Raw genomic sequence first — 27,748 nt, 5'->3', positions numbered from 1 at the left:
GAGCATCCTCCTTTCCTGAATTCTTTCTGGGCAATCAATTCATGCATATTCCACAGCAAGCTTTAATGGGTCTGACTAGGGTTTGGACACATCACATATTCACTATGTGGTAAACTGACTTTATTATGTGATAAAGATAGAATAGACGCATGACTCGCAGACCTCGTATATAGTACATCACTTGACTCTGAAGTAAATATGTTGTGACTTGACTATGAGAAAAAATATTATACAAAGAATGTTGCATATGTATTCCTGTAGTTAATTTCATCCCCAGTAACAGTTCACTCAGTGCAAGCCACCTCTCTTCCCTTTGGTGTCCAGATGATATAACAGTGCCTACAACAAGCAGCTAATTTGTGAGAGGTGTGGTTTTTTTGTCCCTGCAACAGGGGGTTAGGAGGCTCAACAAAGTCTCCTGGGATACAGACAGACAGAGACCCACTCTTATTCAAGAGTGGGCCTGGCACTAACATGCAATGCATTCATCTAACCTAGATTGAGTAAGTCTGATACTACATCAATCCAGGTCTATCTTAGACTGGAATCCACCATTTTGAAATCAGACTATGTGCCCTGAACTTCTGATTGTTACAGGTATAGGCTGGTTTCTGATCACCTAAACAGAAAAGTTAATTTCTGCATCTGGCCTTATACTGTCTCCCCACTTATTTACTTTGGTGGACAGGAGAACACAAAACAAGATACCTATGCTCATCTGTGCCCATGTTCGCTCACTTCTCTCCCATCCGATGCCTCCTGACTGCTGAAAAGAAATGCTGACAAAACAGCACCTAACCCTGCTAGAAAGGCACAGTGCCTCAGCCTGTAGCTTGATGAGCTTGGGATAAACAGAGAGGGACATTCAGCTCTCTGCAATCTTCAGTTTTTCCCTGCCCTTCAACTAATAGTAAAGATCAGGTCTAAGGAGGATACCCTTCCCAGGTTCAGTAATTGAATAGAAATGCTGTAACATCTACAGTGTTGCTTTCTGCAGCTTGAGGCCTGACACTTCTCAAACTGTACCAGGAGATCATCAAGGAAACTTCTTCAAAACACTCTTTTTTCCTATCATATATTATTTTCACCTGGCAATGGAGGAGTGAGAGACAGCTGTCCAGATTAACATGTCCATGTAATACTTGTCAGAGGAGGTTGTTTGCTTGCTAGTTGGTCTTTTGAGTTCTGCTTGGGAAGAAATGTTGATACTTTTTTACTTTCATATTGTTAAAGCCATTAGCCCAGTTTTATTACAGAACAGCATCCCCTGTCAGCACTCTAAAAAATGAAACATCCTGATGCATACAAGCTACATATACTTTGTCCAAAAGCAATGTATCAGGCACTTATGTAAGTCACCTTATGACACTTTTTTCTCTTTCTAGGTACTCTCTCAAAAGCATGGATACATAGCTGAATGAAATTTGCTGCTCTATCTCCAGCAAAGTGTGATATATAGCAGAAAGACAAACCACTGATTAGTAGGGGTGTGCAAAATGGGCCGTATTCAATTTGGATTCAGTCCGAATCAGGGACAGCGATTCGATTTGTTGATTCAGATCACTGTCCCTGATTTGATTCAGCCAAATCCGAATCTGAAGATTCAATGCCGATTCAGAGATTTCGACAATTCAGATATAGGCACAACTTTAAATGTTTTTTCTACATACCTCAAGGTACCAAACACGGCTCGTGAACAGTGCTATGCTTGGGTGGATGGAGCATCCCATGGGAGCATGGGGAGGGCCCCCTGCGTGCTCGACAACGAACCTGGAAGTGGACCGGAAATACTTCCAGTCCACTTCCAGGTCTGCTACTAAGCATGCTGGGGGGGGGTCCCCTGACTCAGCAATCGGCCACAGGGAGACTCTGGGTGCCCCCCCAGACCCAGGAGGTACCAGTCATTGAGCCAGGGAGGTGCGGGAAAGCCCCCCAGCATGCTCCCCAAGGAATCTAGAAGTGCTTCTGGTCCACTTCCGGGCCTGCTGCTGAGCATCCTAGAGAGGCCCCCGTGCTCCTGTAACATGCTCCATCTGCCCCAGCATCGCAGCACTCACGAGCCACCTGCTACCTAGAGTGATGTAGAAAAAACAGTTAAAGCTGGGTCTATATCTGAATCGTCAAATCTTTCCAAATCTCTCTGAATCAATTCAGAGGGTTCTGATTCAATTTGGAGAGATTAAAGGGCCTCCTGATTTGATTTGGATTTGGAGATTCGACCACTGAATCAAACCGAATCTCCAACGAATCGAATCAGGGACCGAAGCTTCGCACAGCCGTACTGATTAGCCCTACTAGTATAGAATGCAATTTTTCTGACATGAACACATTGAATCTCATTTGGACATCAAAAGCTGTACTCTAATGGTGCTAATCATAAAAAATAGATTATAGTTTCAAAATGATGCTGGGGAGGACTTCTGTTCTCTTATAGATTCCTTTTTTTAAAGAAAATTCTCTCCCAATAAACATTCTAATCAGGAAAGTAGGATCTGAATTAAAGTTTTCCACAGTTCATAGGCAATTTCTAAACAAATGAATGGTGGAAACATGCAGATGTATGGACATATAAGGAAGGCTATCCTTTCACAAAGAACTGAAAAAGTTTTAATATGTTGCAATTGTCAGCAAACCAGTATGTTTTTTTAAGACAAATCACATGACTCGAGTCTAGTCCCAGTTTTGTTTCTTTGTCATATGATCTTCACTGGCAGGCACTGTGGTCTGTGGATGAAAAGGGAGAAGTTTTTTTTATTTATTTATTTATTTTATCATTGGAATAGCAGTATCACTAACATACATTCCTTGGGTACTTTCTGGCTTCATTACACCTGTATTACAATTGAACACATTGCAAATCATTTCAACTAGCCGTTTGGATTTGCAAAGCTACTGCAGCTGCAAGTTAAAAATGTTTATAGTTGTTCTTTAATCACCTGCCATTCAACACAAGAAAAACCCCAACCATCCCCCAGGAAAAAAAACCCCAAAACAAGCCAAAAAAGACCCCAGACATGTTTCTTCTAGGTAAAGAGAAGTCCCTGCTAAGTAACAGGAAGAAAATACTTCTCTGCAACCTAAGCTGGTACAAAGGGTACCTATGGTGTCTTTTATTCTTTGCTTGATATACAGAAGCCACATGTGAAGCAGAAGTGCTTTCCTTGATGTGAGCCCACAAGAGGCCAAAGGTCCATTCAGATCTATATTAGCATTTTTTAGAAAGTGAAGGTTCTTTCCTCTAGGAAAAAGAGGAAGGAATCACCTTTTGGGGAGGAATGATATGGAATTATTTTAGCTTTCTGGGTGCCTGCAGTGTAGGTAGCTGGGGAGTTATTTCAATTTTTTGTAAGGGAAAGGGGGGGTAGTGACACTGAAGTTTTCAACATGAAAACAAAAACTTTGCAAAGGGAGCATTTCTGTTGGAAAATCAGTTCAACAGACCAGCTGTATAATGTATTTATTCTCCCCCTCCCCCCCGTCCCTCACACGCACACACACACACACACACACACACACACACACACACACACACACTGTTGAGTCACACCTGTTTTGCTTACAAGACAAGGAACTAAATTAAAATTAAGCTTAATTTATCTAACTTCATACAACAAAAACAAAAGCCCACAATAAGGTGTTTGAAAACATCCAATCTGCAGTAGGCAAGAGAGGAACATGCATTCTGAACTTTGACTGCAGAGCAATAGAAGCTTTTCCTTATGCATAATGTAGTCAAGCAACAATGTATTCAGTTGGCAAATTTAGCCTCATTCTCTTGTAGTTTGTCATCCTTACAGTGTACTTAAAAATCTTTCCAGTACGCTTAGCCTAGAACTGGCCAGATCCCAGAATTCCTAGTTCACGGGAAATGCCAACATTTCAAAATTTGAGCACCACAAGCACTGGATGTGGCATCTTGATGGGGGAGAGGAATGGGTTCTGGTCCTCTAGCCCCAGGGCTGAATGTTGTGGCTTTGCAGGGCAAAGTCAGTCCACAGGTCATATCATTGACACCCCTGCTCTAATATAATTGTAGCAGTCACCTGCACACACACACACACACACACACACACACACACACACACACACACGGAAGTTAAGCACAATATACAAGATTCTGGATTATGTTTTCAGATTATGTTCTCACTCAGTTACATTTGATTTCATCTGGAGAACTCAAGAGTTTATTTATTACACACTGTATTTTGAAAAGGCTCTTATAATGCCCAGCCAGTGCTCTAGCACACTTACCAGAGTTGTAAAAACCTAACTAACTAAATTAGTCCTGTCATCCTTCTCACCAATACAATATATACAGTCAAAGCCTAACTGCATTGTAATGAATAAATGATCATTTGAGAAGCATTAAAAGCCATCTGTTTTAGCCAAAGACTGAGACGATAGCTTAAAGGCAATGCAGACATTGATCTCTTTGCATGTCAGCTTCTCACACAACATATGCACAACGTCCCTGTAACAATGGCCCAATTCTGATAAAGCTGAGCACACACCTTCCAGCTATTGAAAAATACTGTGATGAAATAAGTATGATGGATACAACATACACTGTTGTTTTCTTTGTTTACTGTATACCAATTTTCTATTAATTTGTTGAAGAGTAACTATGTGCTTTACAACAGATACATAATATAATTCATACATACAGTAAATACATTGAATTCTCTTTCTGTAAGATGGCCTGAATCTTTGTTGGCAAGGGTTGCATATAAAATGAATAAATAAATAAACAATAAACACATGCATGCACCTCTGTACTCTACACTTAACTGTGTAATAGCGCACACACACACACAAGTTGTAAAGGCATCCATCATCATGGCATGACAAGAATATACATAGAGCTTCCGGAGCCAGATAGTGATTACACAAGCCTCCACACAGAGGTCTGCCCTCCAATGTGAATTTGAAGTCTTCCCTCTCCTTGCACACTCCTTCCCCATCATGTTATATGGAAACCATATCAATATGGCATTTTTCTTTATACCAGAAAGTATAACCTCCTTAAGTTAAATGACAAGGTCATAGTTAACGATTGCAAAAACTGTCATTTTTCCTTCCTGCTTGAGAGAAATCTATGTATGGTATGACATCTTCTCTGAGGCCAAGTGCTAGGACTGCATAAAATGGATGTTTGTGCCTTGTGGGTAAATAGAATAATTCCATTTCCAGCAGCATCAATCCATTATTTAAACCCTAGAATTACTATCCATTAGAGAGAAAAATGAACAGTGAAAACTCAGACTCTCATTTCTTGAGAGCAACATTAAACTGTACTTTTAAGGGAAGAAATCAAGTTTTCCTATTTCAGATATTAAAGCAAATAACACAATTCTGGATCAACAAGTATGGCTTTCTTTTTATTCCCAAGGTGGTCAGGGAATTAAACTTTCACTCTCAAAATTCTTACTCCAGGGTATGACTTGTCATCAGTCACATTTAGAGCAACACTAAGAGCATAAACAAGAACCATAGGAAAACAGGTTCTCTTTCCCTATAGTAGTTAATTTCTATCAAGAGTACTTCAATGTACACACATCTCTGGTAAGATGCTTGTTTTGAAAAAAAACATCCTAACATGGAGTATGTTTTTTTGGATAAACCTCAGGCCATGTTTTATCCCTCTTACACCTGCAATAGATAGGGCTATAAATCAGCCACAGAGGCTTTGTATGTATGAAAGCCATTCAGCTAACAGAATGATAACATCATTCCATGTGTGCTGTTCTTTCCCATCCTAATACTATTCAATGTCATGCTTTCCTGAGCTTGGCACATGGTGTTAGCTTTTGTTAAATTTATTGCACTATTATTTTTATAAAGTAAAATGCTTTGAATGCTGCCATATCACTGATTGAAACAAACAGTGGACTGGTATTTTTATAATTAAATCCTATGTAAACTTAAGCCAGATCTTGCATCAAACAAAAAGTCAAAATTCCCATTGACTTTGGTGACAGCAGAACTGGGCCTGTAATCTTTTTTCTGCATTTGCCTACTTCCCTTGAGGCAGAAGAAGCAAGAAAAACTAGATTTTACCACATCTATATTAGACTGCAGCAACTTTATGGACTGCAGTGCCCATTAGAAAATGCAGCAGCTCTTCTTAAGCAATAAATTAAAAACAATAAAAAAGTTTCTGGATCTAATTCTGATCTGCATCCATTTAATATGGATATGTCTCTATCAGTCTATGAAGCTGTTCCCAATTTACAACACAATAAAGCAGACAGGAATGAGCTCTCCTCAAATTTCAATTTTTCACAGAGAAATGTCTTCATGCAAGTAGATTAATCTGAGTTCCAATCTAGAGTTTACTTACTGTACTTGCCTATAGCTACATAAAACCATGAAGATAATATCTGTTTAAAATTTAGCTGTGCATAAAATAAAATTATTTTAAAAGGTGTAAATTCCTGATGAAGAAATAAGAGTTGATTCATTCTTGTAGTTAACTCTTTATCAACTGTACTATTCTGTAGCAACTGCCTTTTAGCCTGTTAGTTTCAACAAGTGCTCTTTAATTTGTTCTGAAAAAAAGGTTAGTCAATAGGAAAAGTCGAGAAAATCCTAAAACGAAATATGACAATTTAGATTTAGCTTTAGATTCAGAGGTCAAAGGGAATCAACAATTTTCAATCTGAATTGAATCTCATTGTAAGAACCAGAACCCACACTATAGGTTGGAGTGAAAGAGACAATGAGCAGCAGGGGGGAAAAAAAGGTGTAATTAATATTCTGTTGCTCTAAAAGTGCCATCTCCAGCATTATTCAACTGTTTTGCATTTAAAAAATTCATAGATTTCATAGATTTCATAGACATTAGGGCTTGAAGGGTCCTTGGAAGATCATCGAGTCCAGCCCTCTGCCCAAAGGGCAGGAAGTCAGCTGGGGTCATAGGATCCCAGCAAGATAAGCATCCAGTTTGCTCTTGAAGGTGTTCAATGTAGGCGCTTGAACCACCTCTGGCGGCAGGCTGTTCCAGACCCTGGGGGCTTGGACAGTAAAGAAATTCTTCCTTATGTCCAGCCTGAAACGGTCTAGTAGTAGTTTATGACCATTCGACCTAATCGTCATCCCTTGGGGTGCTCTGGTGAGCAAACGTTCCCCCAGATACTGGTGGTCACCTCTGATAAACTTGTAGGTGGCCATCAGATCACCCCTGAGCCTGCGCTTTTCCAGGCTAAAGAGCCTCAGGGCTCTCAGCCTGTCATCGTAGGGTCTGCTTCCCTGACCTCTGATCATGCACGTGGCTCTTCTCCGGACTCTCTCAAGCTTCTCCACATCCTTTTTGAATTGTGGAGCCCAAAACTGGACGCAGTACTCCAGCTGTGGCCTCACCAAGGCCGAGTACAAGGAGAGAATGACGTCCCGGGATTTGCTTGAGAAGCATCTATGGATGCAAGCCAGCGTTTTGGTCGCTTTACTAGCCGCAGCATCGCACTGCAGGCTCATGTTCATCTTGTGGTCAATGATGACCCCCAAGTCTCTTTCTTCCATAGTGCTAGCCAGCATAGCACTGCCGAGCCTATAAGGATGCTGTGGGTTTTTCTTCCCAAGGTGGAGAACCTTGCATTTATCGGCGTTGAACACCATCAGATTCTCATCCACCCACTTGCTGAGCCTGTCCAGGTCAGCCTGGATCACCCGCCTGTCTTCTGGTGTGGATGCTTTGCCCCAAAGTTTGGTGTCATCGGCGAACTTGGCCAGTCCGCTTCTGACTCCAGTATCCACATCATTAATGAAGATGTTGAACAGTATGGGTCCAAGGACAGAGCCTTGGGGGACCCCACTGGTCGCCAGACACCATGATGAGTGACTTCCATCAATTACTACCCTCTGGGTCTGACCCCGGAGCCAATTTTCCAGCCAGTGGATCGTGGAGGACCCAAGGTGACAATTGGCCAGTTTCTCCAAGAGGTGATCATGGGACACCAGATCGAAGGCTTTTTTGAAGTCAAGATATATGACATCAATCTCTTCTCCCTTGTCCAGGTGATAGGTCACCTGGTCATAGAAGGAAATGAGATTGGTCAAGCAAGACCTACCCGCAACAAACCCGTGCTGGCTATCCCTTAAGATGTTGGCATTGGCCAGTCCATTAAGGATGGCCTCTTTAATAAACTTTTCTAAGATCTTCCCCGGGATAGAAGTCAGGCTAATGGGCCTATAGTTAACCAGATCCACTTTCCTCCCTTTTTTGAAGATAGGCACCACATTGGCCTTCTTCCAGTCTTCGGGCACTACACCAGAGCGCCAAGAGTTTTCAAAGATCCATGCTAGAGGCTGGGCTATGATGCTCGCCAGCTCCTTGAGTACCCTGGGGTGAAGATTGTCAGGGTCGGCTGACTTGTAGGTATCCAGCTTCTCAAAATGTTCCTTCACGAAGTCAGCATTAATGGAGGGCAGGGGATCACCCTCACCGGACTTCCCTGTCCTGTAGCGGGCATGGGCGTCCCATGGGACTGATGAAAGACCGACGCAAAGTACCTATTTAATAGGTTGGCTTTTTCCTGGGCGTCAGTTGTCAGTTGCCCCATCTGGTTCAGCAGGGGTCCAATGTTGCCCCTGCTTTTCCTCCGGCTCCCCACATATCTGAAAAAGGACTTTTTATTCTCCTTGATGCTCAAATCTAGTTGGAGTTCAGTTGCAGCCTTGGCTTTCCTGGTCTGCTCCCTGCAGGACCGGACCAGTGCAGAATAATCCTCCTTGGAGGTAACTCCCATTCTCCATCCTTTGTAGGCCTTTCTTTTTAGCCTCAGGAGGTCTGCTAGGTCCCTGGAGAGCCAGGGGGGCTGCTGTGCCCTCTTGCTGCCTTTCCTCCGAAATGGAATAGACTTAGTTTGTGCATTGAGGATCGCTCCCTTGAGGAGCAACCACTCTTCTTGAACTCCCCTCTCCACATGGTCATGGTCCCTTAGGGCCTCACTGACAAGCCTCCTGAGCTTGTCAAAGTCGGCTTTCCTGAAGTCAAGGACTTCCGTGTTGCTGACCGACTTGCCAGCTTTTCAGCGGATGGTGAAGGTGATCAGCTCGTGGTCGCTGTCACCTAGCTTCCCACCGATCACTAGGTCACCAACTACGTCATCCCCAGTAGCCAGTAGCAGGTCGAGCAGCGCTTTGCCTCTCGTTGGCCCATAGACTTCTTGAGTCAGGTAGAGGTCATCCACGCATGAGAGGAAGCTTTGCGACTGCTCAGATTTTGCTGAGCGATCCTCCCACGAGATGTCCGGGTAATTGAAGTCACCCATGACAACCATGGTCCTGGAGCATGCGGCCTCAGCCAGTTCCCGGGCAAACTCCTGGTCAAGTTCAGGACTTTGGGTGGGAGGTCTGTAGTAGACTCCCACTATTGTGTCCCCTGTGCTGTGTTCCCCACGGATTTTAACCCAGAGGGTCTCCAGTCATCCACCCTGGTCGCCAATATCGGCTTGCAGGGACGTGTAGCTTTTCTTAACAGAGAGCTACACCCCCGCCCCTTTTCTCTACATGATCCCTCCTGTACAGGGTATAGCCATCATACCCATGGTCCAGTCATGGGTGGAGTCCCACCAGGTCTCCATTATCCCTATGACATCATAATTATTTGCATTGAGCAGGAGGATGAGCTCCTCCTGCTTATTCCCCAAGCTCCTGGCATTTGTGTACAGGCAGGCAAGTGCCCCCTGGGGGGCTCCTTCCTTGCCCACAGATTTTACCAGGGCTGGGGCAGGGGTGGGCTCCCTTAAGTGCCTTGACCTGCTGGCTTTGCAAGGATTGCTCAGCGGGCCAGCAGTGGCAGTAGTCCCCCCGTCCCCCAGCAGGCTGTTTAAAGCCCAGTGGAGCAGGTCAGCCAGCCTGGCTGAAAAGAGCCTCCTCCCTAGGGGAGAGAGGTAGAGGCTATCTCTTCCCAGCAGCTCGCTGCCTCTCTTGCCAAAGAGCGGGCTGTGGTCATGAAAGCCAAAGCCTTCCCAATGACACCAGTGCTGCAGTCTTTGGTTGACCACATGGATCCTCCTCTCCCTCCTCAGCTCATAGCCTGAGACTGGGAGGATCGACGAGAACACCACCTGTGCCCCCAGACCCTTTAGCCTCGCTCCCAAATCCCTGTAGTGCCTCATGACCTGGCTGGGAGCGCTCCAAGCCATGTCATTGGTGCCCACATGAATTAGGAGCATGGGATAGTGGTCTGTGGGTTTGAGGAGCTCTGGGATCCTCTCTGCAATGTCCCAGATGCGGGCCCCCGGGAAGCAGCAGACTTCCTGGGCTAAGGGGTCGGGGTGGCAGATTGCCCCCTCAGTCCCCCTCAGGAGGGAGTCTCCCACAACAAACACCTTATGTTTTGTCTTGGGGAGAGCAGGGGCGGTAGCTGCAGTTGGGCCCATGTTGCCTGCGGGAGCTGGCAACTCAGCAGGCTCTGCTGGAGCGGCAAAAGGTGCGTACCTGTTGCTCAGCTCTGGTGGGGCAGGGGCCTTGGTGCGGCAGTCCTTAGAGCCGTTGACCACCCTGGTCCATGCCCCTGGCTGGACAGAGCGGGAGGTCCCGGAGTCCTCCTTTGGCCTGGAGGGAGACTGTGGTCTACCCTCCGCCTCCTGGGGGAGAAGGGCCTGGCAGTAATAATAAAAATAAAACAGTAAATACTCTAAGAATTCTCAAACTGCAGTTGCCACAGTGCATTCTATTCCCTTCTCTCACTGGGATTGCATCTCAAGAGAAATCATGCGGGCCAGGAGCTGGAGTCTTCATTTTACTGAGATTCCTTATGGTCCAATGCTTCTGTCACCAAAGTCAATGGAAATTAATGAGATGGAAGTCAAAGGAAAAGGATCATTAGCTCTATGAAAAGTATTTGTCTGGCAACTCAACACACCAAAAAATGCCCCTCGTTAAAGTGTGTGGCTCTATATAAAAAGTATTTTCTAGCAAAAATTTGGTACCAAAAATGTAAAAGATTATACATGAAATGTATTTCAACTAACTAGAATTCAGCAAACAGTAGAAAATGTGTTGCATTAAACCATGCAGTGGACAAAGAGAACCTAGGATCAGAGAAGCACAAGCAATGCACTGAATCATCCCAGGTAAGCACGAAGGTAAGCACTAAGGGGCCTGATAGACATCATGACAGGGAGGTACCAAGGGCACCCATTGATGGGCTTAAATATCTCTACTGCTAGGAGCATGGGGAACAAGCAGGAGGAACTTGCACTCCTGCTTGCAAGCAACAACATCAACCCGATTGGGCTAAATGAAACTTGGTGGGACCCTACTCCAGATTGGGTGGTAGGCATTGAAGGTTATAGGTTGTACAGATGGGATAGAGTTGGGGGGAAAAGTGGGGGTAAAGTAGCTCTCTCTGTTTAGGAGCAATATACATCTTCTATAATCAAGATGGGATCAAAGGAGGGCCAAACTGAGGTACTGTGAGTTAGGATATAAGGGGATCAGGGGGAAAGGGACTTGGTAGTGGGGGTCTACTATAGACTGCAACACCAGGAGGATGAGCTAGAACTGGAATTCTGTGGGCAGCTCTCTGAGGCCATATGGTCAAGAGATACGGTTGTCATGGGTGACCTAAACTACCCTGACATCTGCTGGGAGGATCAGTCAGCCAGAACTAACCACTCACGTAGGTTCTTAACCTTCACACAGGACCTCCACCTAACGCAGGAGGTATACTAGGGGGAACGCCTTGCTGGACATGGTGTTGGCTAAGGGGGATGACCTGGTGGGAGATCTACAGGTACAAAGTAACCTAGAGGATAGTGACCATCCATTGATTTAATTCACTATCTGGTGATGGGTAGGAAAAGTAACCAGCACGACAGAAGTGCTAGACTTCAGAAAGGCCGACTTCAGTGTGCTTAGGAGATTAGTTAGTGGGGCATTAAAGCTCAAGAGCATGGACAAAATGGGGGTCCAGGAAAGGTGGTTGTTCCTCAAGGGAGTGATCCTTTGGGTGCAGAAGGAGGCAATCCCACTGAGTAAAAAAGGGGACAAAGGGGGCAAGAAGCCCTCTTGGCTAAACAGAGACATCCAGGAAAGCCTAAGGGCAAAAAAAAGGGGCATACAGACTGTGGAAGCAGGGGTAGCAGGAGGAGTATACATCCTTGGCTCGCACTTGCAGGGAATCAGTTAAGAAGGCTAAAGCAGCATTAAAACTTAGGCTGGCAATAGAAATTAAGGAAAACAAGAAGTCCTTCTGCAGGTACATAGGGAGCAAAAAGAAGGCACAGGGCAGCAAAGGACCACTACAGGATAGACTAGGGTAGTTGGTGGCAGATAGGAGGGACAAAGCAGAGGTCTTCAATGAGTTTTTTACCTCTGTATTCTTGAACGTGGATCTAGACAAATTTCCTAAATGCATTACTGACAGAAGCAGGAGGAACACCAACCCACCAACTGTCAGCGCTGACCTAGTAAAAAGACACTTGGAGGGGCTGGATGTGTTTAAGTCAGCAGGACCAGATGAGCTCCATCCATGGGTGCTGAAAGAATTAGTCAGTGTCATAACAGAGCCACTAGCATGCCTGAGCACTCATGGTGCTCAGGTGATGTCCCAGAGGACTGGAAAAGGGCCAATGTGGTCCCTATTTTCAAGAAGGAGAGGAAGGAGAATCTGGGTAACTATAGACCAGTTAGTCTCACCTCTATCCTTGGGAAAACCTTTGAAAAAATTATCAAGGATCACATTTATAGGAGTCCAATGGGTAACATAATGCTGAGGAGCAACCAGCATGGGTTCATAGCAGGTAGATTCTGCCTGACTAACCTTGTTTCTTAGTATGAACAGGTCACTAAATGCTTAGACACAGGAGTCGAGGTAGATGTCATCTACTTGGACTTTAAGAAGGCCTTTGACATAGTATGCCATCCTATTCTCATAAACAAATTGAACGGCTGTGCCATAGACAATTACACAGTCATGTGGGTGGCAAATTGGCTTAAGGGCCATAACCCAGAGAATGGTGGTGGATAGGTCAGTATCAACCTGGAAAGATGTGGGCAGTGGGGTCCCTCAAGGCTTGGTCTTGGGCCAGTACTGTTCAATATCTTCATCAGCCACCTAGTTTCATAGTTTCATAGTTGGTAGGGTTGGAAGGGACCTGAGCAGATCATCAAGTCTGACCCCCTGCCATGGCAGGAAAGAATGCTGGGGTCAAAGGACCCTGGCAAGGTGTTCATCCAGCCTCCTTTTAAAGATCCCCAAGGTAGGAGCCAGCACCACTTCTTGTGGAAGTTGGTTCCAGATCCTAGCCGCCCTGACTGTGAAGTAGCGCCTCCTGATATCAAGCCTAAATCTACCCTCTGCCAGCTTGTGACCATTATTTCTTGTCACTCCTGGTAGTGCTCAGGGGAACAGGGACTCTCCCAATGCCTGATGGTCCCCCTTGACTAGTTTGTAAACGGTCACTAGATCCCCCTCTCAGCTTTCTCTTGTGGAGGCTGAACAGGTTCAGGTCCCTTAACCTCTCCTCGTAGGGCCTGCCCTGCTGACTGCTGATCATGCGGGTGGTCCTCCTCTGGACCCTCTCCATGTTGTCCACATCCCTCCTGAAGTGCGGTGCCCAGAACTGGATGCAGTACTTCAACTGCGGCCTGACCAGTGCCGCATAGAGGGGGAGGATCACCTCCTTGGACCTGCTTGAGATGCATCTGTGGATGCATGACGAGGTACAGTTGGCCTTCCTGACCGCGTCCCCACACTGTCGGCCCATGTTCATTTTGACATCAATAATGCCTCCAATATCCTTTTCTGCCTCTGCACTGATGACAAGGGAGTTCCCCAGCCTGTAGGTATGCTGCTGGTTCTTCCCCCCCAGGTGCAGTACCTTGCACCTGTCAGTGTTGAAACCCATTCTGTTCTCATCCGCCCACCCCTGTAACCTGTCTAGGTCCAAATGCAGCCTATTCCTCCCTTCTAGCATGCCCACTTCTCCCCACATCTTGGTGTTGTCTGCGAATTTGAACAGGGTGCTTTTTACACCCTCGTCCAAGTCGCTGATGAAGATGTTGAACAGTGTGGGCCCGAGGACCGAGCCCTGCAGAACCCCACTGCCCACATCCCTCCAGGTCAAAAATGACTCATCCACCACCACCCTCTGAGTGCAGCCCTTCAGCCAACTAATGACCCATTTGACTGTGTAGGTGTCAACGACACAAGTCCCCTAGTTTTTTAATGAGAACGGGGTGAGAGACAGTGTTGAAGGCCTTCCTAAAGTCCAGAAAGACTACGTCCACTGCTACACCTGCATCTAAGGATTTTGTGACCTGGTCATAGAAGGCCACCAGGTTGGTCTGACAGGACCTGCCTCTAATGAACCCATGTTGGTTGCCCCTAAGCATAATCTCCCCTGCTGGCCCCTTGCGGACATGCGCCAGGATAATTCTCTCAAAAAGCTTACCTAGGACCAAGGTAAGACTGACTGGCCTATAGTTTCCTGAGTCCTCCTTCCTCCCTTTTTTGAAAATGGGAACCACATTGGCCCTTTTCCAGTCTTCTGGCACCACACCAGAGCACCATGAGTGCTTGTAAAGCCGTGCCAGGGGTCCCGCTATGACCTTTGCTAATTCCCTCAGCACTCTGGGGTGGAGATCATCAGGACCTGCTGATTTAAATATGTCCAGTCCCTCCAGAAGTTCCCTGACTAGGTCCTCACTGACCCTAGGCCTGGGTGCGCCTCCTCTGAGACCTACGGGGGTCCCAGTATGGGGGGGTGACCCAGTCCCTGCTCAGAAAAATGGAGGCAAAGAAATCATTAAATAGGTTAGCTTTGCTGTCTGGTGCGACGACCAGATTTCCTAGTGTGTCCTGCAGAGGCCCCACATTACCCGGTACCTTCTTTTTACCCCCTATGTATTTGAAAAAGGACTTCTTGTTGTCCTTGATCCGGGTAGCTAGTCCCAGTTCCATCTCCACCTTGGCCTTCCTGACCACCCCCCTACAGCCCCAAGGAACCGAGGTATAGTCCTCCCTGGTGATGACCCCACCCTTCCATTGGGTGTATGCCTCCTTTTCAGCTATGAGACGTTCCCTTTGGTGAGCCATGGGGGCTTTTGCGCCCTTTTGCCCCCTTTGATCCACATTGGGATTACATCCCTTTGGGCTTGTAGGATTGTCTCCTTAAGGAACGACACTCTTCCTGGACACCCGACTCCCCTCCCCTCCAGGACCTCAGTGCCTCCTCAACTATTCTCCTTACCTCATTGAAATATGCCCTCTTGAAGTCCAGGACTGCTGGATGAGGGCATGGAAAGCACTCTGTCCAAATCTGTAGATGACACCAAACTATGGGGTGAAGTAAACACACTGATGGGAAGAATCTGAGTCCAGGTGGACCTGTACAGGTTAGAGAAGTGGGCAGACAGCAATAGGATGTAGTTCAATAAGGACAAGTGCAATGTGCTGCAGCTAGGGAGAGGGAATCACCAGCACAGCTATAGGTTGGGGGATGACCTTCTCAGCAGCACAGCAGCAGAAAGAGATTTTAGAACCACTGTCAACTCCAAGATGACTATGAGTCATCAATGTGATGAAGTAATTAGCAGAGCTAACCACACTTTGTCATGCATTAGTAGGTGCATCACAAACAGGTCCAGGGAGGTGATGCTCCCCCTCTATGTGGCACTGGTCAGGCCACAGCTGGAGTATTGCATCTAATTTTGGGCACCGCAATTCAAGAGGGATGTGGACAACCTTGAGAGGGTCCATAGGAGGGTCATTCATATGGTTAGAGGTCTGCAGGGAAGGCCCTATAAGAAAAGGCCAAGGAACCTGGACCTTTTCAGCCTCTGCAAGAGAAGGCTATGGGGGGAATCTTGGGGCAGTATACAAATTCACTGGGGGGTGGGGTTAGCAGGGAATAGGAGATGCTCCGTTTACCAGAGCACCCCTTGGAATGACCAGGAACAATGGCCACAAGCTGATAGAGTGTAGATTTAGGTTGGACATCAGAAAGAACTTCTTCATGGATAGGGTTGGCAGAATCTGGAACAGGCTTCCAAGGGAGGTGGTGCTTTCCCCTACCTTGGGGGTCTCAAGACAAGCACCTGATGGGGTCAGATGACCCCAGCAATTTTTCCTACCATGGGCAGAGGGTCGGACTCAATGATCTATTGAGGTCCCTTCTGACCCTAGCATCTATGAATCTATGAATCATGCACTTCTGAGTTACAAACAGGGCTGCTGGAGAATTTGGTGTTCTTTTTGAACTTTAAGCCTAACAAAGCTGTTTAGAAAGGCCTGCAGAAAACCTGGGGTGCTCCTTCTATTGTAAGGGAAAGTGTGCCCTCTCTGCAGTATTCAGAGAAAAATCACCATCTTGTTCCTATCTTCATTTCATGGAGTTTGTAATTCTCACGTCACTTACATCTGCATTCACTGCCAACACTAATGGGGCCATAATGTGGTATTTTCTTAAGAGGTTGAGATGCTAAATAAGCCTTGCAATTTATCATCAGTGCACAGCATTTCACTAGGGAAAAGAGCCCTCAAAGAAAGATCAAAATGTCCTTTAATGTTGCAGCCTAAAAGGCATTCCTCACAAAATGAAAAGCTTCTAGGATACTGGTGGCAACAGAAGCAATTTTACTTCCCCAAAAGCAAAATTAAGTGCTCATCTTCAAGAGGGGCCATTTTCAAAGGACCTTAATTAATATTTGGCAAGCCATATGCATGAAACAAAGCCCAAGCAGATTTGCTGTCTAACTTGTTGAATAGAATTCACAAAATGGGACAAATGATTGGTCATTTATGTGGAAGGCTTCATCTAACATGGAAGTAGCTATCCCAACCACAACTTTGGCCATAGGTATCTAATAAGGCTGTGCAGAGCTTCAGTCCCTGATTTGATTCGGTGGAGATTTGGCCTAATTCAGTGGTTGAATCTCCAAATCTGAATCAAATCAGAGGAACATTTAATCTCTCTGAATCGAATCAGAACCCTCCAAATTGATTCAGAGAGATTTGTAAAGATCAGATGATTCAGACATAGACACTGCTTTAAATGTTTTTTCTACATACCTCTAGGTAGCAGGCAGCTCATGAATGCTGCGATGCTGGGGTGCATGGAGTGTCCCACAGAAGCATAGGGAGCTCCCCAGTGCTCTCAGCAGCAGGCCCAGAAATGGACCAGAAGCACTTCCAGTCCACTTCTGTGTGTGTCATGGAGCATGATGCAGGGCCCCCCTCCCCCATACCCCCCTGGCTCAGTGACTGGTGCCTCCTGGGTCGGGGGGGGGGGCGCACCAGGGGTCCCCCTGCTGCTGATTGCCAAGCTGGGGGGGGAGCAGGGGGGGGTCCCACAGTATGCTCCCCTGCAGACCTGGAAGTGGACTGGAAATACTTCTGATCCACTTCCAGATTTGCCACTGAGCACACAGGGGCCCCCCTGCACTCCTGTGGGACGCTCCATACACCCCAGCATCACAGCATTCACAAGCCCCGCTGGTACCTTGAGGTATGTAGAAAAAACATTTAAAGCTGTGTCTACGTCTGGCCAAATCGAATCAGGGACAGTGATCTGAATCAACTAATCAAATCACTGTCCCCGATTCACGCCGAATCCAAATCAAATAGGGCCTGCTTCACACACCCTAATGTCTTACAACAGGTTGTAATTGTTGCCAATAAATTTGAAAAACATTCTTCTGATGTGTCAGTTCATTTGGAGCTCCAAAAGATGATAGGAGGAAATGCAGAAGTGTAATGCTGAAAAAAACCATTGCAGCTCAGAAATTTAACAGTTCTGCATGCATAATCAAGTATTGCCTTTGTTCTAAACTCTGCCTGCTTTTTGGCCACTTCAGGTAAAATTACATGTTACACTTAGGCAATACTAACAAAGCATGGGTTTATGCACAATAAAATCCATTAACTCATGCTAAGTGCCCTCTGAGTGTTTCAAAGTTATGCCCCTCCAGGCATGGATTAATTCTAAGCTGTGTTACTTTAATAATGTTAGGGTCATTTCAGTCTGCTCCACAAGGTAAAACAATTTGCAGCCCTCCACCATCCCAAGATGCACTGCTTCCAGCCCTCTCCCTGCCCAATCAGAGATAGAGCTCAGATTTTCTAGCCAGGGCCTTGCTCACCAGTCCTTTAGTTGTAAGTCTGATCTGTACAGGCAAGAAATTATATTAACCTTTAACACTCAATGGCTTACAGCATATTAACTTTCATCTGTAGAATGTTAAGCAGTGCTATTATGGTATATAACACAAATTAAGCGTAACATACAACTTTATCCTTCTGTGCTAGGGACAGAAGATACACATAAACCCATTTAAGTAATCAGAAACTAGTTTAAACTTGTAACAGAACAGAAGATTAGTGCACATAAACCAGTTTCAAAATGGCTGAAACTGGTTTAAGATAAACCTGGCTGAATGTAGTATCAGACTTAACTGATTTGAGTCAAACCAGTTTATGAAACATATGTCCCAGACCCCTTTCTGGTTCAAGTTAAATCACAGTCCCTCAGCATCCCAGCATGCTTCCCAGCCCTGGGAATGTTGTGCTGTCTGCTCCAGCAATAAAGGTTTGTGGGGTGAGGTAGTCCCTGCCTTCCCAACAGTCAAACCCCAGCTGGGGTCTAGAGCCAGGGAAAGGGGATTAAACTTCCCTTCCCCTGAATACAGAACTGCCCTGCCCTACTCTGCTAAAAGATAACTGCTAGCTGAGACTGTGAACTATAAATCTCAGAGGCACCTGGAAGCAGGAAGTGGAAGTGATAAGCAACCCTGCAGAGTCCTACTACTGTGATTCTGGACTGCAAATCCCAGAGACCCGGGGATCAGCAGCAAGAGGAAACAAACACACAGCCCATGCTGGCTATATGCCAGTCAGCCTTGCTCTAGTGCCCCCTGGCTTCTGGCCTCAGCCACTGCAGGTATGTGGCTGCATTTCCTTAATCAAAAGTAAATGTCTGTCCAGTTGTTTCTCAGCTTAATCTCTGCTGTTTAAACTAACCAGCAAAGACTGAATTGATTCAGTCTTGGGCTTTTTGACTGTCTGTACTTAGCCCTACAGTATTTGTAGTAGAATGTTACTATTGATCATTGTTCTGTCCACTTTCCCTAAATTGCATCACACAAAGCTCCTCCTCATCCATCTTTTGTATGGTGTCAGATATCAACTTCTAAATCTATGAGCCATAGCCTGGTATTATCACTCAACATTCAGATTCCATCTACCCCATCTGGATATCTGTAGAGGTTGCAGCTTTCAATTAAATGCTATGCTGTTTGATGGACTCGGCATCCACAAGGGGGCTGTTCTAGATGTTTATTTTGTGAAATGTTGTTTTGGAGCATCCATATCCAGATCTGTTTATGTTAGGGTCGGTCTTTTTATGTTACTTGGTCTAATATCTAAGAGTACAGGAAGTATGTTTCTGTGTGTAAGTTGTGCAGCCAGTTATGAGTCTCAGCACACTAAATACAGTGCCAAGCTTTTTAGTGTGACAACTTCTGGACCATACAGGAGCACAATATTCTGCTGGGCATATAGCATTGCAAGTGAGGTATTTCTGAGCATGCTGAAGTTGGTTAATGCCCAGCTGGCAAGAACGATGCATTCTATTCTCCTTTGGATGGTGGTCAGTAAAAAATATCTGCATCACTCACAACTGACTCATGAACCAGCAGTCTAGGCCCCTAGCATTACGGAAGGAATTACCTACAGTGCTAATTTTGAAAAGAAGAAATAAAAAAGCTGAGCAGATACAAGAATGGAGAGACACTGCAGAAGGAACCTCCAGTATGCTGCCATATTGTGTCGGAGCAATTTTCCAAGAAATCCAACTACATGTGTAATGTAGAACATACTACTGCGCCTGTGTACAGACATTTGAGGATCTTAGATCACATTAAAAATGGTGACCCAATCTAATTTAGTTTGTCTAGATATGGACCTTACATTTAGATCCCTAGTTAGATCCATCTAAATGTGAACTGTACAGAAGTTCCAGGAAGGTTAAATTGGTCTGAAAATGGCCAACCCAATCTAAGTTAACTTACATTGGGTTGGCCATTTTTAGACTGGTCTAACTGTCCTAAACTTTGGTACAGTTCCTAGAACAGCCCCAGGGTTGAGAAAGCCAGCTGCTGGCTTCAGCTCTGGGGCTGTGCTTTTCCTACCCCCTCCCTGGCACCAGGCTATTTTAGCCCACCCCATTCACCCTGTCCTAAGATGGACAACCCCTCCCCACACCACACAAAACCCCGCATACTGCAAACCACTCCCAGTGCCAGTTTTATCAATATTCACTGATGCCAGAAGTAGAAGTAAGTCATGGTGGTGGGAGGGTAGGTAGGATGCAGGGAGATAGGGTCATGAGGGTAGTGCTAAAAATAGACCCTGGTCCTGAGGAGTGGGAGAGAAGGCTCCCCTATCCCCCCAAGCCCATTTGCAAACCTCACAAGCCCCCCATATCCCATCAAACCCACTTAGACCCTACCAACCCCCAAAGTGGACCCTGCCTGCCCCCCCAATTCTCTGACCCCCCCATGGATCCCATTCCCCCTGCACCCCATCCCTCCCATGGATCCTGCTTGCCCCCCAATTCCCTACAGATCCTGCTAGTTCCCCTGACCGCCCCCCCCCCCGCCCATGGATGCCACCTACTCCTCAATCCCTCTGATCCACCTGCCCCCACCAATCCCTCCCAGAACTTGCTTGGCACCCAATCCCAACTCCCCCTGCTAGTCTCCCCAACCTGATTTATCCTAAGATTGGGGGGATATTTTTAACTCTGTCTAACCTCCCCAAATCTCTGTCCACAACCTGAAAAGGGAATTAACCAGCTGCTCCCTTTTTTCCCTGCTTCTCTCTTTATACCTTTAAAGAAATTATTTTGGAAATGATTTCCTCCATGTGTTGACCTATGAATATTTCTGCAGAAAAACTTAAAAATGAGTACAGATAACATTTTAAAAATTCAATAAAAGGACCAGGGAAGAGCTCTAGATTAATCTATTGCCAGGCACATTTTGGCAGCAAATACAGTTAGAAATGAGGGGTAGCTGTTAATTTTTAGTTTGTAATGCTACAGAGGAGAACTCTCTCAAATATAAAAGTATAGAAAAATAGAACAGGAAGAGGTCATCTAAGTTCAGCTCCCTGATCAAAACTAGATTATCCCTATCTAAATCATGCTGGACATATGTTGATCTAGTCTGTGCTTCAAACCTTCAGTGATGGAGATTCTAGAAAACACCATGAAGGCCAAATGAGTAGCACAAGACAGGTCCACAGGCAGGATCAGACCCCGAGTGCTGGGGTCAAATCCCACTGCCCCACACTGCCTCCACCCAGGCAGAGCCCAATCCCACCCAGGCAGGAGTGCTGCAAAGCCCCAAAGCCCAATTTCAGCACACAGCCCCATGCTGTCCTGCACACCTGATCTATCACAGGGGGCTCAACATGGATCTGTGGGAAGCTCTGCAGGCTGAATGACACAGCTCTGGGGGCCAGGTCTGGCTAGTAGGCTGGGGTTCGAGTGCCCCTGCCCTGGGTAATGTTTCAGTGCTTCCCCTTTTATTAATATACAGCATCAATCTTCTTTGTTGCAATCTAAGCCTATTACCTACACCGGAAACAACTGAGCACTATAAATTTTATAGCAATTCCTTTGGAATTCAAAGTCTCATCAAATCCCCCCTGAGTCCTCTCTCTCTTCTGGGCTTAAAAAACAAACCAAAAAACTAAAAACCCAGTTCTTTAATCTTCCAGTTTTTAATCACTTGAAAACAACATGCTAATGCTTCATAGACACAGTACTTAATTTGGAAGTTATACAACCCTAGGGAGAACCTTTGAACACCAATCAATTTACTAAAAAAAGAAAGAAAAATAATCAACACACAGACCTGCAGAAGTGGGGCAGCTTGACTCACCACCAGAGAAGCTGAAAACAGCCAAAGGCAATACCAGGAAAGTCTTCGAATGAAGCCCCAAATAAATTTACATATTCAGGAGTTAGCCAATAGTAAGAGGTTAGTGTGTTGGGCTATGCCCTGAAATACCTAGATTCTTTGAATATTTGCACTTAAGAACACTGCCAGCAGGCCTCAGAGATTGCCAGGTATAGATCTGACCCTTCTGAAGGGGGGAAACATGATGAAACTATTTATTTAGGAGCACAAGAGGGATGCCATTTTCTTTAATTTTTCACACTGGTCTAACATGAGATTCAAGTCAGACAAAAAAGTGCTACCACCTCTCACCCTCAGGTGCCCTTTTCTCAACTCTTTTTGCAGCATACATGTTTCTCCCATGTTGCGTTAGAATCATACTCATAGAATCATAGAACACTAGGGTTGGAAAGGACCTCAGGAGGTCATCTAGTCCAACCCCCTGCTCAAAGAAGGACCATCCCGAACTAGATCATCTCAGCCAAAGCTTTGACTAGCCGGGTCTTGAAAACCTCCAAGGATACAGCTCCCACCACATCTCTGGGTAGCCTATTTCAGTGTTTTACTACCCTCCTAGTGAGAAAATTCTTCCTACTATCTAACCTCAACTTCCTTTGCTTCAAATTAAAACCATTGCTCCTTGCTCTGTCATCTGCCACCACTGAGAACAATCTAGCTCCATCTTCTTTCAAACCCCACTTCAGATACTTGAAGAATGCTATAGATCCCCTCTCAAAGTCTTATCTTCTCTGGACTAAATAAGCACAGTTCCCTCAGTCTTTCCTCATAAGTCATGTCCCCCAGGCTCCTCACCATTTTTGTTGCCTTCTGCTGGACTCTTTCCAATTTGTCCACATCCTTTCTGTAGGGGGTCCCAAAACTGAACACAGTACTCCAGATGTGGCCTCACCACTGCTGAATAGAAGGGGATAAACACTTTCCTGGACCTACTGGCAAGACACCTGCAAATGCAGCCCAGGATATCATTAGCCTTCTTGGCAACAAGGGCACACTGCTGGCTCATACGTACCTTGATTGTCCACTGTAACTCCCAGGTCCTTTTCTGCAGAGCTGCTACCTAGCCAGTCAGTCCCTAGCCTGTACCAGGGGATGGGACTGTTCTGTCCTAAGTGCAAAACTTGGCACTTGTCCTTGTTGAACCTCATGAGATTTCTTTTGGCTAAATCCTCCAATTTGTCAAAGTCACTCTGAATCATAGTCCTACACTCCAGCATATCTACTACTGCCCACAGCTTGGTGTCATCTGCAAACTTGCTGAGGGTGCACCCTATGCCATCTTCCAGGTCGTTGATGAAGACACTGAACAAAACTGGCCCCAGGACCCACCCCTGGGGTACTGCACTTGATACCAGCTGCCAACTAGACATTGAGCCATTGATTTCTACTTTCTGAGCCCAATGCTCCAGCCAGTTTTCTATCCACTTCACAATCCATTCATTCATCCCATACTTCCTTAGCTTGCCTGCAAGAATGCTGTGGGACACCGTGTCAAAACCCTTCCTAAAATCAAGGTACAGCCCATCTACCAGTCTCCCTGCATCCACAGAACCATTCACCTCATCATAGAAGGCAATCAGGTTGGTCAGGCATGACTTGCCCCTGGTAAATCCATGATGACTGTTCCTGATCACCCTTTTCTCCTCCAAGTGCTTAGAAATGGATTCCTTCAGAATCTGCTCCATGATTTTTCCAGGGACTGAGGTGAGGCTGATCAGTCTGTAGTTCCCTGGATCCTCCTTTTTGCCTTTCTTAATTATGGGCACTATGTTTTCCCTTTTCCAATCATCTGAGACCTCTCTTGATCACCATGAGTTTTCAAAGATGATGGTCAATGGCTCTGTAATCACATCAGCCAACTCCCTCAGCACCCTTGGATGCATCTCACCCAGCTCCACGGATTTGTACATGTCCAGCTTTTCTAAGTAGTTCCTAACCTGTTCTTTCAGCACTGAGGGCTGCTCACCTCCACCCCAAACTGTGCTGCCCAGTGCAGTAGTCTGGGAGCTGACCTTGCCTGTGAGGACTGAGGCAAAAAAGGCATTGTGCACTTCAGCCAAATTGAGTTGAATGAGTTAAAGTCTGCTTCTCTGAAGTTTAGAGTTGGTCTACTACCAGTTCCTTTGTGTCTTGAACTGCCATGAACTGCACCTTACTGGAGTGCCTTGTCCTTTCAGTAATTGACAGAACAGATTTAGCATGGTCAGGAATCTAAAATGGAGTGAAAAATAGTTGACCAAAAATAGGAAGAGAGGAAAATAAGATGTCTGATGCTCAGGACAACTGCTTAAAAAAATTCAGAAGAAACAGGTGAGAGCCCTAGAAATATATTAATTTAGGATGAGTTAGAAGGTGCACTTTTCCATTGTGGTCACACCTGCGAGAAGGAGACCTTAATCACTATTCCTATGCACCTCCTGCACTACTTATTGGCTAGTGAGAATCTGCAGTAACTACCTAAAATGGTTACAGCTTTACAGGTGGCCTGGTACAAAGGTGATGGGAACTTTAGTGTATTTGGGTGTTGTTCATCCTTTGCAAGCGAAGATGACCACATCTGAGGGGGGGGAAGGGGGTAGGAGGGAGAGAAAGAAAGGAAGTGGGAAAGAAAAGGGGAGGGAGAAAAGAGAAAGGGAGAAAGAGAGGAAAAAGGAGAAAGAAGAAAGAGGAAAGACAGAGGAGGGGGGTTAAGGTTAGGTTGCGTGGGTACACCAGTGATTTATAATCCCAATCTTTGCCCTGAACAATCCGCAGCAGCAGGGGCAGGAGAGGGACAAGAACTGGACATGAGAGGTCCTATTTTCCTGGCCGTGCACTTTCTCACTGCCTCTGCCATGTGCTGCTGTTTGAAGGCCAGTGTTTTGCTATACAAAACAGCCTGTTCTTGGGTAAATAGATTAGAAACATAGTTTGCCTCATTCAGTGGGAAGATGTTTAAGTAATCTACTTCTGCCATAGTGTCTAGTCTACCATAACATTTAGAATGAGAGAAATTACAAACTAAATCTGACCCTAAGATACTTTCTGTGCTGAAAAATGAAAAAAGTGAAGTTGTAGCTATTTAAATTAGATTATCCATTTTAATACTTATTCTTTCGTCTTTTGGACATCTGAAAATAGGATGAAGTTTTTAGAATTACTGTAAATATATGAGAGAGCTTTGCCATCTGGTAGAAATTCAAGATGTGCAAGTGAAGTCTTCAAAGTCCCTAGTTACTATTAAATGAGATTTAAATGCCAATGCAGTTTTGAAGATAGAAATTAAGAACTGTTGAACATTTTACATTTACCCACATAAGTGGTTTAGAGCAGAATTGGCCCATGAGCAGAATTTTCAACAGCTCCTCAGTTTCATGGATATAAATTGAGAGCAACTCCACTGATGTTAGAGTTGCTCTAAAATTGCATTAATTCAAGTGAAATACTTATTTAGTAGTTGAATCTTACATTTTAGGATGTACTCTATAACTCACTAAAACCCTGACACAGTCTGCTTTCTTTATTGGCAAAGCTAAATGAAGCATTATTACGTTTCCTATGAAGATCATTTTCCATCTGTATCCTATCAGACACTGTATTTTGTGTTAGATAAATATGCTTGTTTCTTGCAAACAGATGAGCATGAAATACAAGTATGCCTAAAGTTAAATTCCAACATAAAAGACAAAAAATATTCACTAAAGCCTTCATCAGTCCACAAATAAAATTAAAAAGATGAGAAAGAGCAAAGACAAATTCTACTAATTATTTTATAACAATATTATTAGACTGAACACATAATAATTAACACGATAACAGATCCATTGCACTGCATATATCATTGTTTATCATTAGAGAAGTAATTGAGAAAGCTTTGTTAATATAATTGCTGATTTTTTTTTAATCAGACACAGAGCCATGGATAAGCATTTTGTCAAGAAGCTGGAGTAAAAGTAAATATATTAAGTATTAAGAAACCTTGATACTCAGTTGTGATTCAATAATGCAGGTCTTCCCATTTAAATAGCAAGGAATTCAGGGCATGGCCTCTATTTTGAAAAGTGCTGTACTCTGCATGCTGTATCTAAACAATCTTTATACTGATTATGTATCCAGAAATATTTGTAACAAAAGTTATTTGGGCCCAATTCCAGAAACTAGAATAGTCATATTCCATTGGACAAGACACTGCTCTCAGTGTGTCTTCAGCTACACAAATGTAAAACACAAACACGGATCTCTGTATTTTATCATCTTTCTTCACAAAAAAACCCCATGTTCCTTGCAGATGCCCTCTTGTGAACAAGCAATCCTGACCACTTATAATATTTAAAGGGTCCTACTACAGTTTTTCCAGGAATGAAGGTATTACTTTCCATGTTTTGAACACAGATTGGGTCATTCTATTTAAATTATATAATATTTGCTTTACATTCTCAACTGGATATAGAATTTTTCCCCACTTCCTGTCCTTAACCAGTAGCATTCTCTGCATTCAACATAGTATCCTGCTTGCAACAATTTGGCTTCCATAAATGAGGTTCCACAAGTTATTTTACTCATTCAAGTTAATTTTCATAGCACATCATAAACATATAACTAGCTCTTTAATGACAAAAGACATATGCCCTTCATACTCTTTTCCTTAGATTTCTATTCTAGCTGCTTCTTCAGACCTTCTTTCCTGCCAAGGCTATAAATTCATTTGCACCTACACTAGTCATGCTAGCTAAGTTTGTTCAATATTTTTATTTATTCATAGGAAGACCAGGTGTACATACATACACACATACACACACACATTTTACACACACACATATAGTGTGCAGTAAGTGAACCCCAACATTTCATTTTCCTGTATGGAAATCTCAACATTCTTAGGATCATAGGAAAGTAGGGCTGGAAAGGACCTCCTAAGGGCATCTAGTTCAGCTTCCTGCTCAAGGCAGGATCATTGCTGACTAAACCATCCCAGCCAATGTCTGTCTAATCCACTTTTGGTAGGGTAAGAGTCATGTTGTAGCCATGATGGTTCAGAAACTATGCAGGATGCAAGGATTTTTTTAGGGTGATACCTTTTATTGAACCAATTATGCAGTTGCGATAAAGTTAGACAAGCCAAATGAGCTTCATCCCAGGGTCCTGAAGAAAATGGCAGAGGAGTCTCAGAGCCTTTGGCAATAATCTCCATGAAGTTGTGGGAAAAGGGCCAGATACCAGAGGACTGGAAAAGAGCCAATGTAGTGCCCCTCTTTAAAAAGGCAAAAAGGAAGGCCATTTTCAAGCATCTGGAGAAGGAAAGGCTGATCTCAAGCAGACAGCCAGCATGGATTTATGAAAAACAAATAATGTCAAACAAACTTGATCTCCTTCTTTGCAAAGTATCTACCTGAGTGGATGAAGGGAGATAATGTATCTTGACTTCAGCAATTCAGTGTTATTGACTACATAGGGAAGTTGCGGACTCTCCATCACTGGACGTATTCAAGAAAAGGTTGGATAGCCACTGGTTGGGGATGATCTAGGCATAACTATACTTATTTTCTACCATGAGTATTTCCCAAGCTTCTGGGCTTTTCTGGTTGTTTCCACCCCATACCTATCCCACCCGCTTTTTTTCTGCTATATATGTCAGAGTGTTTTAAAAGCCTCCCTAGAGGTGTGAGCTACAGCTAAGGCTGGGGACTTCAGCTGAGGTGTGTTGATTCTGCTGCTAGGAGCAAAGCTGGAGGTTCCTACCTAGAGGGTGTTGCCTCCCTGCTCAGGGTCAGACTAATCACAATATTTGGGGTCAGGAAGGAATTTTACCCCATGATCAGATTGGTATGGACTATGGAAT

The 27,748-nt window shown here is 44.7% G+C and overlaps 1 long non-coding RNA gene across 1 annotated transcript in view; it reads right to left on the bottom strand.

Annotated features, from left to right (window-relative positions):
• Positions 1-2,108: 2,108 nt before the first annotated feature.
• LOC132251424 (uncharacterized) overlaps positions 2,109-27,748 on the bottom strand; it is a 140,894-nt gene continuing 115,254 nt past the window's right edge. Inside the window, exon 5 of the long non-coding RNA XR_009463453.1 lies at positions 2,109-2,724. This is a non-coding gene — a long non-coding RNA (uncharacterized LOC132251424). The remainder of the gene's footprint in view (positions 2,725-27,748) is intronic.

Source organism: Alligator mississippiensis, chromosome 7, assembly GCF_030867095.1.
Source record: "Alligator mississippiensis isolate rAllMis1 chromosome 7, rAllMis1, whole genome shotgun sequence".
NCBI lineage: Eukaryota > Metazoa > Chordata > Crocodylia > Alligatoridae > Alligator > Alligator mississippiensis.
The sequence above is the reverse complement of the archived record's forward strand: the minus strand, read 5'-3'. Positions and strand labels throughout refer to the sequence as shown.